General features: G+C 41.0%; 1 protein-coding gene across 1 annotated transcript in view; it reads left to right on the top strand.

Moving 5' to 3' along the window:
• LOC126291557 (zinc finger protein ZFP2-like) overlaps positions 1-14600 on the top strand; it is a 180733-nt gene that overhangs the window by 75398 nt on the left and 90735 nt on the right. The window lies entirely within an intron of this gene.

Raw genomic sequence — 14600 nt, 5'->3', positions numbered from 1 at the left:
ATTTAATATGTGGCTCCCAAATCAGTTTACTATCTATAACAATACCTAAGAACTTAACACTATCCATGAAGTCTTCTACTGGCAGAGCTCTTAAACTAAATACAATCTTTTGAGTTTTACTCTCATTAAGCAGGAACCCATTAGCTCGAAACCGGACTGATGGCTGTGATATTGTGTCATTTGCCACAGTTTGGAGCATATCCATGTCTGAGCTGATATTGAAAACAGTGGTATCATCTGCATAGAGAATAGAGTGAGTATTTATGTAAGATGGTAGATTGTTTGTTATTATGATAAGTTGCAGAGGTCCTAATACTGTGCCTTGTGGCACACAGCACTTATCTTCAGCTAGCTGTGATCTCTGTTTACCAATACAAACAATTTGTTTACAGTTGTCGAGGAAAGATTTGAAAATGTTGTCAACTTCATTGTTTGTGATTCCGTAATAAACTAATTTGTTGAGGAGTGAAATATGCTTCGCACAATTGAAGGCTTTGCTAAGATTACAAAAGGTAGCCTGAGCAAAATTTTTTCCTTCATAAGCATTAAGCACATTTTTAATCAGGGAATCAATGACATGGACTCTGGATTTGCCCTTCCTAAAGCCAAATTGTACTGCAGTAATAATGTTATTACGTGTCAGATAATCACACAACTGGGAGTTGATGATAGATTCCAAAACTTTAGGTAAAATAGGTTTTAGAGATATTGGGCGATAGCTTGATGGGCAATTTTTGTCTCCTTTGTTGTAAATGGGCACTACCCTGGATAATTTTAGTGCACCTGGGAATACTCCTTCAATTAGACATCTGTTTATACATTTAGTAAGAGGATATATTATGTGCTGAATTATCTTTTTTTAACATATTATAAGAAATACCATATATATCTTCACTGTCGGAGGCCCTAAAATTATTTACAATAGTTAAAATAACATCTGGTGTGACCTCTGTTAAAAGGAATTTATCTTTCAGGGTGTAGTCAACATTATGATATTTAATAAGATCAGCTACAGTTTTTTGCGGCCTCCCAATTCTTTCCCTAATTTGGTTAACAGATTTTATACATTAGTTATTAAATTCATCTGCTGAAATTTCTACCTCAGCTTTCTGCTTGCTTTTGCTCATTGAATTTATTATAGTCCATGCTTTTTTGCATTTATTTTTTGATGACTCAATGCTGACACCCTTCTTGCAGCGGTGTACCGTAGGTCTCTAGAAGAGCGTAGCATTCCAAAGGATTGGAAAAGGGCACAGGTCATCCCCGTTTTCAAGAAGGGACGTCGAACAGATGTGCAGAACTATAGACCTATATCTCTAACGTCGATCAGTTGTAGAATTTTGGAACACGTATTATGTTAAATGACTTTCCTGGAGACTAGAAATCTACTCTGTAGGAATCAGCATCGGTTTAGAAAAAGACGATTATGTGAAACCCAGCTCGCGCTATTCGTCCACGAGACTCAGAGGGCCATAGACATCAGTTCCCAGGTAGATACCGTGTTTCTTGACTTCCGCAAGGCGTTCGATACAGTTCCCCACAGTCATCTAATGAACAAGGTAAGAGCATGTGGACTATCAGACCAATTGTGTGACTGGATTGAAGAGTTCCTAATAACAGAACGCAGCATGTCATTCTCCTTGGAGAGAAGTCTTCCGAAGTAAGAGTGATTTCAAGTGTGCTGCAGGGGAGTGTCGTGGGACCGTTGCTATTCACAATATAGATAAATGACATTGGAAGTTCACTGAGGCTTTTTGCGGATGATGCTGTGGTATATCGAGAGGTTGTACTAAAATGCAGGAGGATCTGCAGCGAATTGACGCATGGTGCAGGGAATGGCAATTGAATCTCAATGTAGACAAGTGTAATGTGCTGCAAATACATAGAAAGAAAGATACCTTATCATTTAGCTACAATGTAGCAGGTCGGCAACTGGAAGCAGTTAATTCCATAAATTATCTGGGAGTAGGGATTAGGAGTGATTTAAAATGGAATTATCATATAAAGTTGATCGTCGGTAAAGCAGATGGCAGACTGCGATTCATTGGAAGAATCCTAAGGGAATGCAATCTGAAAACAAAGGAAGTAGGTTACAGTACGCTTGTTCAGCCAGTGCTTGAATACTGCTCAGCAGTGTGGGATCCGTACCAGATAGGGTTGATAGAATAGAAAGAGAAGATCCAACGGAGAGCAGCGTGCTTCATTACAGGATCATTTAGTAATCGCGAAAGTGTTACGGAGATCACAGATAAACTGCAGTGGAAGACTCTGCAGGAGAGACACTTAGTAGCTCGGTATGGGCTTTTGTTGAAGTTTTCGAGAACATACCTTCACCGAGGAGTCAAACAGTATATTGCCCCCTCCTACGTATATCTTGCGAAGAGACCATGAGGATAAAATCAGAGAGATTAGAGCCCACACAGAGGCATACCGACAATCCTTTTTTCCACGAAGAATACGAGACTGGAATAGAAGAGAGACCCGATATACTATGGATTCTTATCCCTATGTCTATTACTGTTACTTTTAGGGTTAACTTTACATTTGTATTGAGAGCAGTTGGTCTCGAATATATTTAAGAAAGAATGAAAAAATCTATCGAACAATGTATTGGCAGAGCCCTGAGCGTCATTGTTAAACATATGTGACCAATCATGGTTACTGAGTGAGACCATGAAGTTTGACAATTTTTCTTGCGTTATTGGTCTTGCGATGACTATTTTAGGCTCTTTAAACTCATTATAGTCCATATTAGGCACATCTGTACGTATTTTTGCCCAAACTGAATCATTGTCTGAGAAATCGAAGACAGCTACATACGAAGACAGTAACTCTTTATTGATATTTGTAAGTATGTTGTCGAGACAAGCAGACTGTCTTGCGGGTCTGCAGTTTGTAAAAATGAAGTTGAATTGTCGTTACAGGTTTTTAAATCAATTTATGGTGTGCACGTCTTTCTTTACTTCAAATGCGGCATTGATGTCACCACCAAACACTATACTATATTCCTCCCACTGAGGACTCAGAAAGAAATTCAGTAAAGTCTCAAGTTTTTATAAAAATATTAGTGGACTTCCATCTGGTGATCTATAAAGAGATACAATAAGAATTTTTAAATGACCCAGGTATACACATGCAGCTTCAAAATTTATCTCACTGCTCAGAAATCCTAGATCTAGTTCATCACTACAATTTATTAATCCTTTCTTAATGTAAATTGATACACCCCCCACGAATATGCTGCTCTCTGCTATAGCTATTTGCTAAGTGGAAATCATCTACACTCCTGGAAATTGAAATAAGAACACCATGAATTCATTGTCCCAGTAAGGGGAAACTTTATTTACACATTCCTGGGGTCAGATACATCACATGATCACACTGACAGAACCACAGGCACATAGACACAGGCAACAGAGCATGCACAATGTCGGCACTAGTACAGTGTATATCCACCTTTCGCAGCAATGCAGGCTGCTATTCTCCCATGGAGACAATCGTAGAAATGCTGGATGTAGTCCTGTGGAACGGCTTGCCATGCCATTTCCACCTGGCGCCTCAGTTGGACCAACGTTCGTGCTGGACGTGCAGACCGCGTGAGACGACGCTTCATCCAGTCCCAAACATGCTCAATGGGGGACAGATCCGGAGATCTTGCTGGCCAGGGTAGTTGACTTACACCTTCTAGAGCACGGGTGGCACGGGATACATGCGGACATGCATTGTCCTGTTGGAACAGCAAGTTCCCTTGCCGGTCTAGGAATGGTAGAACGATGGGTTCGATGACGGTTTGGATGTACCATGCACTATTCAGTGTCCCCTCGACGATCACCAGAGGTGTACGGCCAGTGTAGGAGATCGCTCCCCACACCATGATGCTGGGTGTTGGCCCTGTGTGCCTCGGTCGTATGCAGTCCTGATTGTGGCGCTCACCTGCACGGCGCCAAACACGCATACGACCATCATTGGCACCAAGGCAGAAGCGACTCTCATCGCTGAAGACGACACGTCTCCATTCGTCCCTCCATTCACGCCTGTCGCGACACCACTGGAGGCGGGCTGCACGATGTTGGGGCGTGAGCGGAAGACGGCCTAACGGTGTGCGGGACCATAGCCCAGCTTCATGGAGATGGTTGCGAATGGTCCTCGCCGATACCCCAGGAGCAACAGTGTCCCTAATTTGCTGGGAAGTGGCGGTGCGATCCCCTACGGCACTGCGTAGGATCCTACGGTCTTGGCGTGCATCCGTGCGTCGCTGCAGTCCAGTCCCAGGTCGACAGGCACGTGCACCTTCCGCCGACCACTGGCGACAACATCGATGTACTGTGGAGACCTCACGCCCCACGTGTTGAACAATTCGGCGGTACGTCCACACGGCCTCCCACATGCCCACTATACGCCCTCGCTCAAAGTCTGTCAACTGCACATACGGTTCACGTCCACGCTGTCGCGGCATGCTACCAGTGTTAAAGACTGCGATGGAGCTCCGTATGCCACGGCAAACTGGCTGACACTGACGGCGGCGGTGCACAAATGCTGCGCAGCTAGCGCCATTCGACGGCCAACACCGCGGTTCCTGGTGTGTCCGCTGTGCCGTGCGTGTGATCATTGCTTGTACAGCCCTCTCGCAGTGTCCGGAGCAAGTATGGTGGGTCTGACACACCGGTGTCAATGTGTTCTTTTTTCCATTTCCAGGAGTGTAGTACATGAAAAGATATTTCATTTCCTTTGCACCAGTGCTCACTTCAGCATAATGCATCAAATAAGTTTTCATTTGCAAATTCATTTAAAATTACGCGTTTTTCACCTTCAGTATTGAGATAACCTATCTTGAAAGACAAAGTTGGCGAAAAATTAGACTCGGTCCTTCTTTGCTACGTCTAAAAAACAGTTTTCCCTAAATCTAAGTGGTATTGACTCACGAGCTATCGATTTTTGCTATGCTTAACTCAATGGCTACTTTTATGATTTCATTACTCACACACTTCTTTCTGAGTTGATTCAGATAGAGACCAGGGGTAGTGTGGAATCATGTACCTAAGTTAGTTATGTTTACAAAACAGACATTTTAAAAGTATTTACAAATTTTCTTCATTTACTCTTCTCACTTCAGCATTCACACAAGATGAGTATGGAAGATCATGCCGAAATGGTATTTTGTAGTTCCTGCAGTTTCTTCTTTAATTATAACAGGAAGTCTTTTCCTTCATTTCTTGCTATGTCATTTGATCCAGCCAGAAAAACTGCCAATTCCATAGCTTCTGCTGGTGAAGAAACTGCTACAACATCTTTAAATTTTGCACTAGGTTTTATTGTGGCTGAGATGTGGTGGCTTGAAGTGTTCTCAGCTATATCCTTTAATTTCCTTCCTTGACTGTCTGCATATAAATGTATTTTCACAGACGTAGGTCTGCAGTTGCGACTCGCTTTCTTGGGGTTTTTGGTTTCATTACTTCTATTGACATTTGATGTAATACTGTTGCTTCATCTATTACTCACTTCACTTTCATTAACTTTACTTGTGTTAAGCAACTTGACTTGAGTCTACGTTAATGTTTTTTCCTGTAGCATCAACATGCTCAAGGACACTAAATCTGTTTTCCAAGGGTGGAAATTTTACACAGTCCCTACCGCGCTTTGTGATAGGAACAGCCTTCCATTGTCTTTGTAGGCGGTCTACTGACCTACATTGATTGCTTGGTTCTTTGTACAGGGTGCTAACCTCTTCTTGGGAAATTTGTTTAATGAGTTCCTGATTAATTGCTGCATATTCCTTCTTCAGGTGTTCGTTTTCTTTAGCCAGAGCTAAGTTCTCTTCAATTACCACTGATAAGAATGCTTGTAAAGTATTATAGTCAGTGTTTACCTCACGTTTATCTTCCTCCATCAGCACCATATTGTCCTTACTCTTCAGACAGACATTGCATCGCCATTTGATGTTTTCGTCTGGAAGATTGTCTTCTTCTAACTCTGCACATCGAAAATGTAACCAACCATCGCACTCATCAGACAGAATTCCATTTTCCACAGTTTTACTACACTTTAAGCACTTTACACTCATTAAAATGCTACTTTTCTTGGGAGATAATTGACTTCTAATCATACTACTTGCCACCTTTTCCTGTAGCAAGGAATCTGAGTGTTACAGTGAGCCTGTCTTCTGCAGATATAGCTGGTCTTAAGTGAATATTGTGCTTTGTGATATGAGGATACACTTCACTGAGCACATACTGAAATGTATGCTCATCTATTCTTAAGTAATTGATGTACGACTTGACGTCCTCCACTATAAGCTCATGTAACAAGTTTTGTTAAATGCTTTTATCATGTCGTCTTAAAACCCACGGCTTCACCCAGTTACGTCCCCACCCCCACCCCCCCACCCCCGTTTCTCTTCAACATGTGCACACAGTGCAATTGTGGTACTAGCAACTGCTGCAGTTAATAAGTTGTTGTCAGCCATCTTGAACTTCGACAAAAAATATGATGACCGTGTAATACTCCTATTTAGCGCTACGTCAAAGATGTTTCATCAAATCTTTGACAAAGAAATTTGATAGTGTAATACCGGCCTAAGGGGAAATGGCGCTACAGACGTACGCTGTACATTGTTTTGAAGCCTGCGGGTGGGGTCTGCCGCCATCTTGGATCCCCCAAAACATTAGCAGATGAGTGCTTACAATTGCCTCCTATTCGTTATATTTGTTGTGTGCACGCAATATTTGTTTTACATAGTAAATGTTAAGTGAAAGGTTTGTTAAATTACGAAGGAAAAGAACTGAATTTAAGATTATCAGGCCCATTTTAGTTTACACACCTGCTTTGTTTTTAAATTGTACTTACCAGGTGACATTTAGTGTGGCAAATAACAGCAATTTACAGGGTAACACGACAGCACAGTGATTAATGTAATGATCTAAATAGCCTGGACTTAGATAGGGACCGAGCAAGGTGGCGCAGTGGTTAGCACACTGGACTCGCATTCGGGAGGACGACGGTTCAATCTCGTCTCCGGCCATCCTGATTTAGGTTTTCCATGATTTCCCTAAATCGTTTCAGGCAAATGCCGAGATGGTTCCTTTGAAAGGGCACGGCCGATTTCCTTCCCCATCCTTCCCTCACCCGAGCTTGCACTCCGTCTCTAATGACCTTGTTGTCGACGGGACGTTAAACACTAACCACCACCACTTAGATAGGGAACTTTGCTTTAACAAATATGTAACCCTTTAAGTACTTATAATTAATCCACTTTAACAGGTGATCCACACATTTTACTGAAGATTTAATTAACTACATGTAGTTACATAACTTTTATATAAAATTATTGCATTTTAAAACATTAGTCCCCATTTCTAGGATATTTCTTGCCAGAACTTGTCAGTTACTTGAGAATAACTGAACAATGAAAACCAAGTGTACTGCTCACTTCCTTCCAATTAATTTTAAATTCCATGTTCAGGGTTTTAGAGTACACAGAGTTACAACAAATAAGTCGGTAACAATACTAATACCCCATGCAACTACTTTTATTTATTCATTCTTTCAACCATCCATCATCCGGATAACGTTTAGCACATTGGACATTTTCAATACAGTATGTTAGTGAACACAAGTATGAAAAATAATTTATTTGTTCTCTATACTGAGTGGACAAATGCTGACATTGCAAAATGTACATAAACAGTTAAGAATTTACTTTTTACAGACTAAAGTAAAATGAGACAAATTTTATGAATGTAATACTATCTGAAGAAGAAAAGCAATCTTTTGCACAATATTGCTCTTAGAGAGAATTCTCCAGTTTTAAACTCACATTTCAATTGCATGACATTCTATGCCAACATGCTGCCAAGTTTAATCACTTGTACTTGACAAAGTTACACAGTTCTTTGATTAACATCTTAAATTTTAAGTATAAAAAGTGTTTTGATTGATAATGTGTCTTAACTTATAAGAGCCATTCTTATATACAATTACACCAAAAAGTATTGGCACAGTTACATTTTAGTGGTTGTAGGTTAAAGGAAACATATTTCAGAACAGAACCCAGACATCTGCCACCCTACATTACATAGGTTACAGATATGTCCAAATGACCTGTCCATAAAGTAACATACAATGTTATGAAAATAAACATCGCTCTTTTGCACCCAAAAAAGTATTGGCACACATGTCTGAATCGGACAGTGTGTTTGTTTTCTTCATTGATGTTCACTTTCTAATAGCTAGTGTGCATCCCTTTAGCATCTATAACAGCATGTAAACGCCTAGGAATGCTTTGTATTCAATTCCGGGTGATATCAGGTGTAATTTTCGACCATTCCTCCAGGAGCACTTTCTCCAAGTAATTTTTACTGGACATACGCCTTTTTCTGACTTGTGTGTCAAGATGAATTTACGGACATTGTTGTTGTTGTGGTCTTCAGTCCAGAGACTGGTCTGATGCAACTCTCCATGCAACTTTATCCTGTGCAAGGTTCTTCATCTCCCAGTACCTATTGCAACCTACATCCTTCTGAATCTGCTTAGTGTATTCATCTCTTGGTCTCCCTCTACGATTTTTACTCTCCATGCTGCCCTCCAGTACTAATTGGTGATCCCTTGATGCCTCAGAACATGTCCTACCAACCGATCCCTTCTTCTAGTCAAGTTGTGCCACAAACTTCTCTTCTCCCCAATCCTATTCAATACTTCCCCATTAGTTATGTGATCTACCCATCTAATCTTCAGCATTCTTCTGTAGCACCACATTTCGAAAGCCTCTATTCTCTTCCTGTCCAAACTATTTATCGTCCATGTTTCACTTCCATACATGGCCACACTCCATGCAAATACTTTCAGAAAAGACTTCCTGACACTTAAATCTGTATTGATGTTAACAAATTTCTCTTCTTCAGAAACGATTTCCTTGCCATTGCCAGTATACATTTTATATCCTCTCTACTTCGACCATCATCAGTTATTTTGCTCCCCAAATAGCAAAACTCATTACTAGAGGTAAAGGTGGATAAATGGGCCCCCACTTTGTTTTTTTTATATAACACCTTTTATTTTTGGTATAATCACCTGAAATTGACATAAAACATTTCTCTAGTATGTCCTGAAATAGTTGAGACATGTTTTGGTTCAACTTTTTAATATTAAAAACAAATTTTATGTTTTTCCTGATAGTCTGCATTTTGTTGCGTCAAGAATTTGTGCTGGTAATATGGGCCCCAAGGTAGTTTGAAATAAAAAGAAACAAAAATTTAAAAAAAATAATAATTTAATTTAATTTTTTTGTATAATGAAAGAAAGATTCACTCTGAACATTGTTAATTAGTCTACTGGTGGGATGATTTTCACAGCCTACACCTAGACTATTTACAAGTCTCACACATAAGCATCTTTTTCACATCCAGCACATTCATTGTGAGCCCACATCTCACAGGTTATACACTGCACCCAAAATTACCTTTTGTGTCCTTTGAAAAAACCCCTTCACAAAATAGACATACAGTGTCGTCAACATCATGGACAGAAACACCAACTTCAATGTCTGGCAGCGATTCTCCCGAATCAAAACCTACACTTGCCTCTTCACCTTCTTCATCTGATTCATGTTCATACATTAACTTATTTCTCCTACTTGTTGTAGAATTTGGTTGGTTTTCATTGCCACCGTTCATTATTGTACTGCTCTTTTCTTTTCTGTCTTGCTTCTTCTTAGTTTTCTTATTTTTCTTTTCTTCTGCTTCTTCTAGTGCACATTTATAAGGAGAAGAAGTTACAACAGCACAAGTAATGGGTTTAGGGCCTTTGTTTGTCAATTTTCTATTTGGTCTTGGTATCGGCAATACGTCTTTGGAAGAAATATGATCGAAACGTTGTTGGGAAGAGCATCCTGTGGATTCAGCTTCTGCCAAGTCTCTTGCAGATGGTGTAGTTAATGTCGATGATGTGCCAGGATGAATGCATTGATCTGATTGACTTGAAGGCTTGTCCTTAGGAGTTCGCCCTTTACTAGATTTCAGAGCATCTACAGTCAGACTTTGAACTTCAATATCTTCAGAGGGAGCAAAGTCAATATCATTAAACACTTTGCGATTTACAGGAAAAATTCCTGTGACTCTGAACCCTGAAATGGCTATCTCAGCTGTTTGACATTTCAGGAATGCATTCCAAAGTAGCTTAGCAACATCGTATGGTCCAAGAGGCCTGTTGTTGTGCAGCATCCATTGCCTTATGTAGTCATTATAAAGATTCTTAAGGGGTCCCAGAAGCTCTTATCTAGTGGTTGCAGCTTGTGTGTAGTGTGCAGAGGCAAGCTAACTATTGTAATGTGGTGTTCACAAGCTATGTCAATTACATCAGTATTCTTTTTGTGGGTATGGTGGCCGTCTAAAATAAGCAAAATAGGATCAGCTTTTGATGGCTTTGTTTTAGAGATAAAATGGATTAACCAGTCAGTGAAAAGGTTGCTCTGAATCCAACCAGAGGGATGACACCTTTCTATAGAGCCAGGCGGAGCCCCTTTCATCAGTGTATCCGTCATATTTTTCCTGGGGAAAATTAGCATCGTAGGATGAAAGTACCAGACGCGCTCATGCAGAACACACAGATTCCAAGTGATCCTCTTTCAGCTACAGATTATGCACCAACTTCCCTTTTTCCCCCTCAGACCGATGACACGAGAAATTTTGCTTTGACTGACACTAAGGCCTGACTCGTCTACATTAAAAACTTTGTCCGCAGGATATTTGTTGTTACTGAACACAGCTTGAAATAAGTTGAAGAAATTGCCGACAGCTTGTTTATTAAACCCATTAGCACGTGAAATCGAAGTTGCGGATGGCTTCAAAATAGACAGAATATTTTTGTGCCGTGACATAAGATGGTCAAACCAGCCTCGACGAGCAACTTTGCCTTTACAAATGGATGAGGGATTTTGATTCTTGTGCAAAGCTGGTAGGCCATGAGCCTGATGTCATTTCTGGTAAGGCCGTAGAATTTGGATTCCATAATGAGAAGATATTTAACTAGTTCGTCCTCAAGTCCCAGTGGTAAAACCGTGGATGGCCCAATTTAATATTAACTATTTCTTCGACCAGTTTATCGATTCGTGAGAGCCTTTGTGGCGTAGAACGAGGGACAGAGTACACTTTAACCGCTTTTTCAACCCCATTTTTTTCTCTTTATTAGCTACAATAGCATTTGCCATATTTGCTTTGTCCCACAATTGCCGTTTCGATTTTTTGGGGGGTACAAGATGTCTTAGAGGCATCTGAAACATAAAGAGTAGCAATATTTGTAAATGGTCCCATAAAATCTGATTGATTTTATGGGGCACATAATACCAACAGCAAAAGGGGCCCGCATATCCATATATATCTTGGGAAAAACGATTTTGCCTATGGCTAGTTTGGTTCACAACCGACGTTAATTAATGTAAAACGGAATCCCAACAACAAGCCTAATACGTACCTTACCTTAGTTTCACTAATAACATGTTAGAAATTTGAGTTTTATTCAAGTAAACACTAACCTTTCAAGTTTTTGATAACAGCGAAAAAATTCACAACACAACTACTCACAAACCATGGCAGCTATTACATCTGCGCACTCTACAGTGAAGTTTGGCAACTAGTTCTAGTAGTTCATGTGCTCTCCGCTAGAATTCGTGGCCTATACTTCCAAATATGTAGGGGGCCTATAATACCAGCAGGGGCCAATTTTTCTACCTTTGCCTCTACTTTAAGCGTCTCATATCCCAGTCTAATACCCTCAGCATCACCCGATTTAATTCGACTACATTCCATTATCCTCGTTTTGCTTTTGTTGAAGTTCAGCTTATATCCTCCTTTCAAGACATTGTCCGTACTGTTCAACTGCTCTTCCAAGTCCTTTGCTGTCTCTGACAGAATTACAATGTCATCGGCGAACCTCAAAAGTTTTTTTCTTCTCCATGGATTTTAATACCTACTCTGTATTTTTCTTTTGTTTCCTTTACTGCTTGCTCAATATACAGATTGAATAACATTGGGGAAAAGCTACAACCCTATCTCACTCCCTTCATGCCCCTTGACTTTTACAACTGCCATCTAGTTTCTGTACAAATTGTAAATAGCCTTTCGCTCCCTGTATTTTATGTCTGCCACCTTCAGAATTTGAAAGAGAGTATTCCAGTCAACATCTTCAAAAGATTTCCCTAAGTCTACAAATGCTAGAAACGTAGGTTTGCCTTTCCTTAATCAATTTTCTAAGATAAGTCGTAGGGTCAGTATTGCCTCACGTGTTCCAATATTTCTATGGAATCCAAACTGATCTTCCCCGAGGTCAGCGTCTACCAGTTTTTCCATTTGTCTGTAAAGAATTCGTGTTAGTATTTTGCAGGTGTGACTTATTAAACTGATAGTTCGGTAATTTTCACATCTGTCACCACCTGCTTTCTTTGGGATTGGAACTATTATATTCTTCTTGAAGTCTGAGGGTATTTCGTCTGTCTCATATATCTTGCTCACCAGATGGTAGAGTTTTGTCAGGACTGGCTCTCCCGAGGCCGTCAGTAGTTCTGATGGAATGTTGTCTACTCCCGGGGCCTTGTTTCGACTCAGGTCTTTCAGTGCTCTGTCAAACTTTTCACGCAGTATCATATCTCCCATTTCATCTACATCCTATTCCATTTCCATAATATTGTGCTCAAGTTAATCACACTTGTATAGACCCTCTATATACTCCTTCCACCTTTCTGCTTTCCCTTCTGTGCTTAGAACTGGGTTTCCATCTGAGCTCTTTATTTTCATACAAGTGGTCCTCTTTTCTCCAAAGGTCTCTCTAATTTTCCTGTAGGCAGTATCTATCTTATTGTTAGTGAGATATGGCTCTACATCCTTACATTTCTCCTCTAGCCATACCTGCTTAGCCATTTTGCACTTCCTGTCGATCTCATTTTTGAGACGTTTGTATTCCTTTTTGCCTGCTTCATTTACTGCATTTTTATATTTTCTCCTTTCTTCAATTAAATTCAATATATCTTCGGTTACTCAAGAATTTCTACTAGCCCTCTGCATCCTTCACTATTTCATCCCTCAAAGCTAGCCTTTCTTCTTCTACTGTATTTATTCTCCCATTCTGTACAATCGTTCCTTAATGGTCTCCCTGAAACTCTCTACAACCTCTTTTTCTGTCAGTTTATCCAGATCCTGTCTCCTTAAATTCCGACCTTTTTGCAGTTTCTTCAGTTTTAATCTACAGTTCATAACCAAAAGCTTGTGGTCAGAGTCCACATCTGCCCCTGGAAACGTCTTACAATTTAAAACCTGGTCCCGAAATCTCTGTCTTACCATTATACAATGTATCTGAAACCTGTCAGTATTTCCAGGCCTCTTCCGTGTATACAACCTTCTTTTATGGTTCTTGAACCAAGTGTTAGCTATGATTACGTTATGCTCTGTGCAGAATTCTACCAGGCGGCTTCCTCTTTCATTTCTTAACCCCCTTTTATGGACATGGCAGATGTCATTGAGGGGAAACACTTTGTAACGCTAATTCCACTGCATTTTCACTTTCACTGCAATCTTCCTTCTTGTGGTGAGTGTGGAGGGATGGCTAGTGGTGGTGCCGGTGGTCCCAGGCTGGGGAGGACTGTGCCGGTCACCCTCTGCAGTGGAATCTGGAGGAAATTCTTCAAGTCGTCACTACAGCACCTGTGCTGCTGGGCCTGCTTGTCCTCCTTCCAGAGGTTTATCAGAAAGACGAGGTGGTCGGTCTGCTTCCTCGCCACGATGGCGTGTTGTGTCATCTCGGGGATCCTGAGTGTCGCCAGCTTCTTGGGCCGTGGAAACGGGTTGGTTTCTGGGCAGTGATTGCTTCTACTGTGATACTATCCGGTGTTGTTCTTTTGATGTGAGCCACCATTTGCTGGAATGCTTCCCGTATGTCAGTCTCATACGGTGCTCGAGGGTGTCAGTCGAGGCACGTACGTCACACTTGTCGGTTGGGCTGAGTTTTAAGTCCGTCCGACAGTCTTTGCTTTGTTGGCACCATTCTATTTGCTATTTGTACCACGGCTCCATGGCATCTTTTGGTAACAAGTTTTTGGTAACATGTTTTTCCATATTTGGTTCCAATTGTTCTGTGGAGGTTTGTTCTCCGTTTGTTTTTACTGGCTTCCACCTGAGGGCCCAGTATGGTCTCTTGTCTGTTCTGTAGCTGGGGTTCGCCACGGTGTCCAGTGCGTAGCTTTTGTTCACGTAGTGCAGCCTGACGTGTCGCATTCTGAAAGGGATGTGCCACGTGTCGACCGGCGCTTCTTGTGATGCGGGCTTGTATCTTTCGATTACTGTGGGTGTGAGGCTGTCAGGGTTTTTGCCCTGGGTGAGGAGCATTCGTTTCAGTAGGAGTGCTTACGTTTGGTCTTTACATCCACTAGACCTAGTCCCCCTTGCACGTCGCTTGCGTTCGTTTGAATATGTTTAGATGCTACAGTAGGCAGTACAGTGCGCTCGCGATTGCTTGCGCAATTTCAGTTGGGATGCTTAGGATTTGCACCAGGATTGTCGTGTTTGTCATCTGTATTTTCTGATGAATCGTTAGTTTACAGTTCGTGTGCTGTGCGGTGA

Source organism: Schistocerca gregaria, chromosome 9 (genome assembly GCF_023897955.1).
Source record: "Schistocerca gregaria isolate iqSchGreg1 chromosome 9, iqSchGreg1.2, whole genome shotgun sequence".
Taxonomy (NCBI): domain Eukaryota; kingdom Metazoa; phylum Arthropoda; class Insecta; order Orthoptera; family Acrididae; genus Schistocerca; species Schistocerca gregaria.
This window is presented reverse-complemented; position numbering and strand designations above follow the sequence as displayed.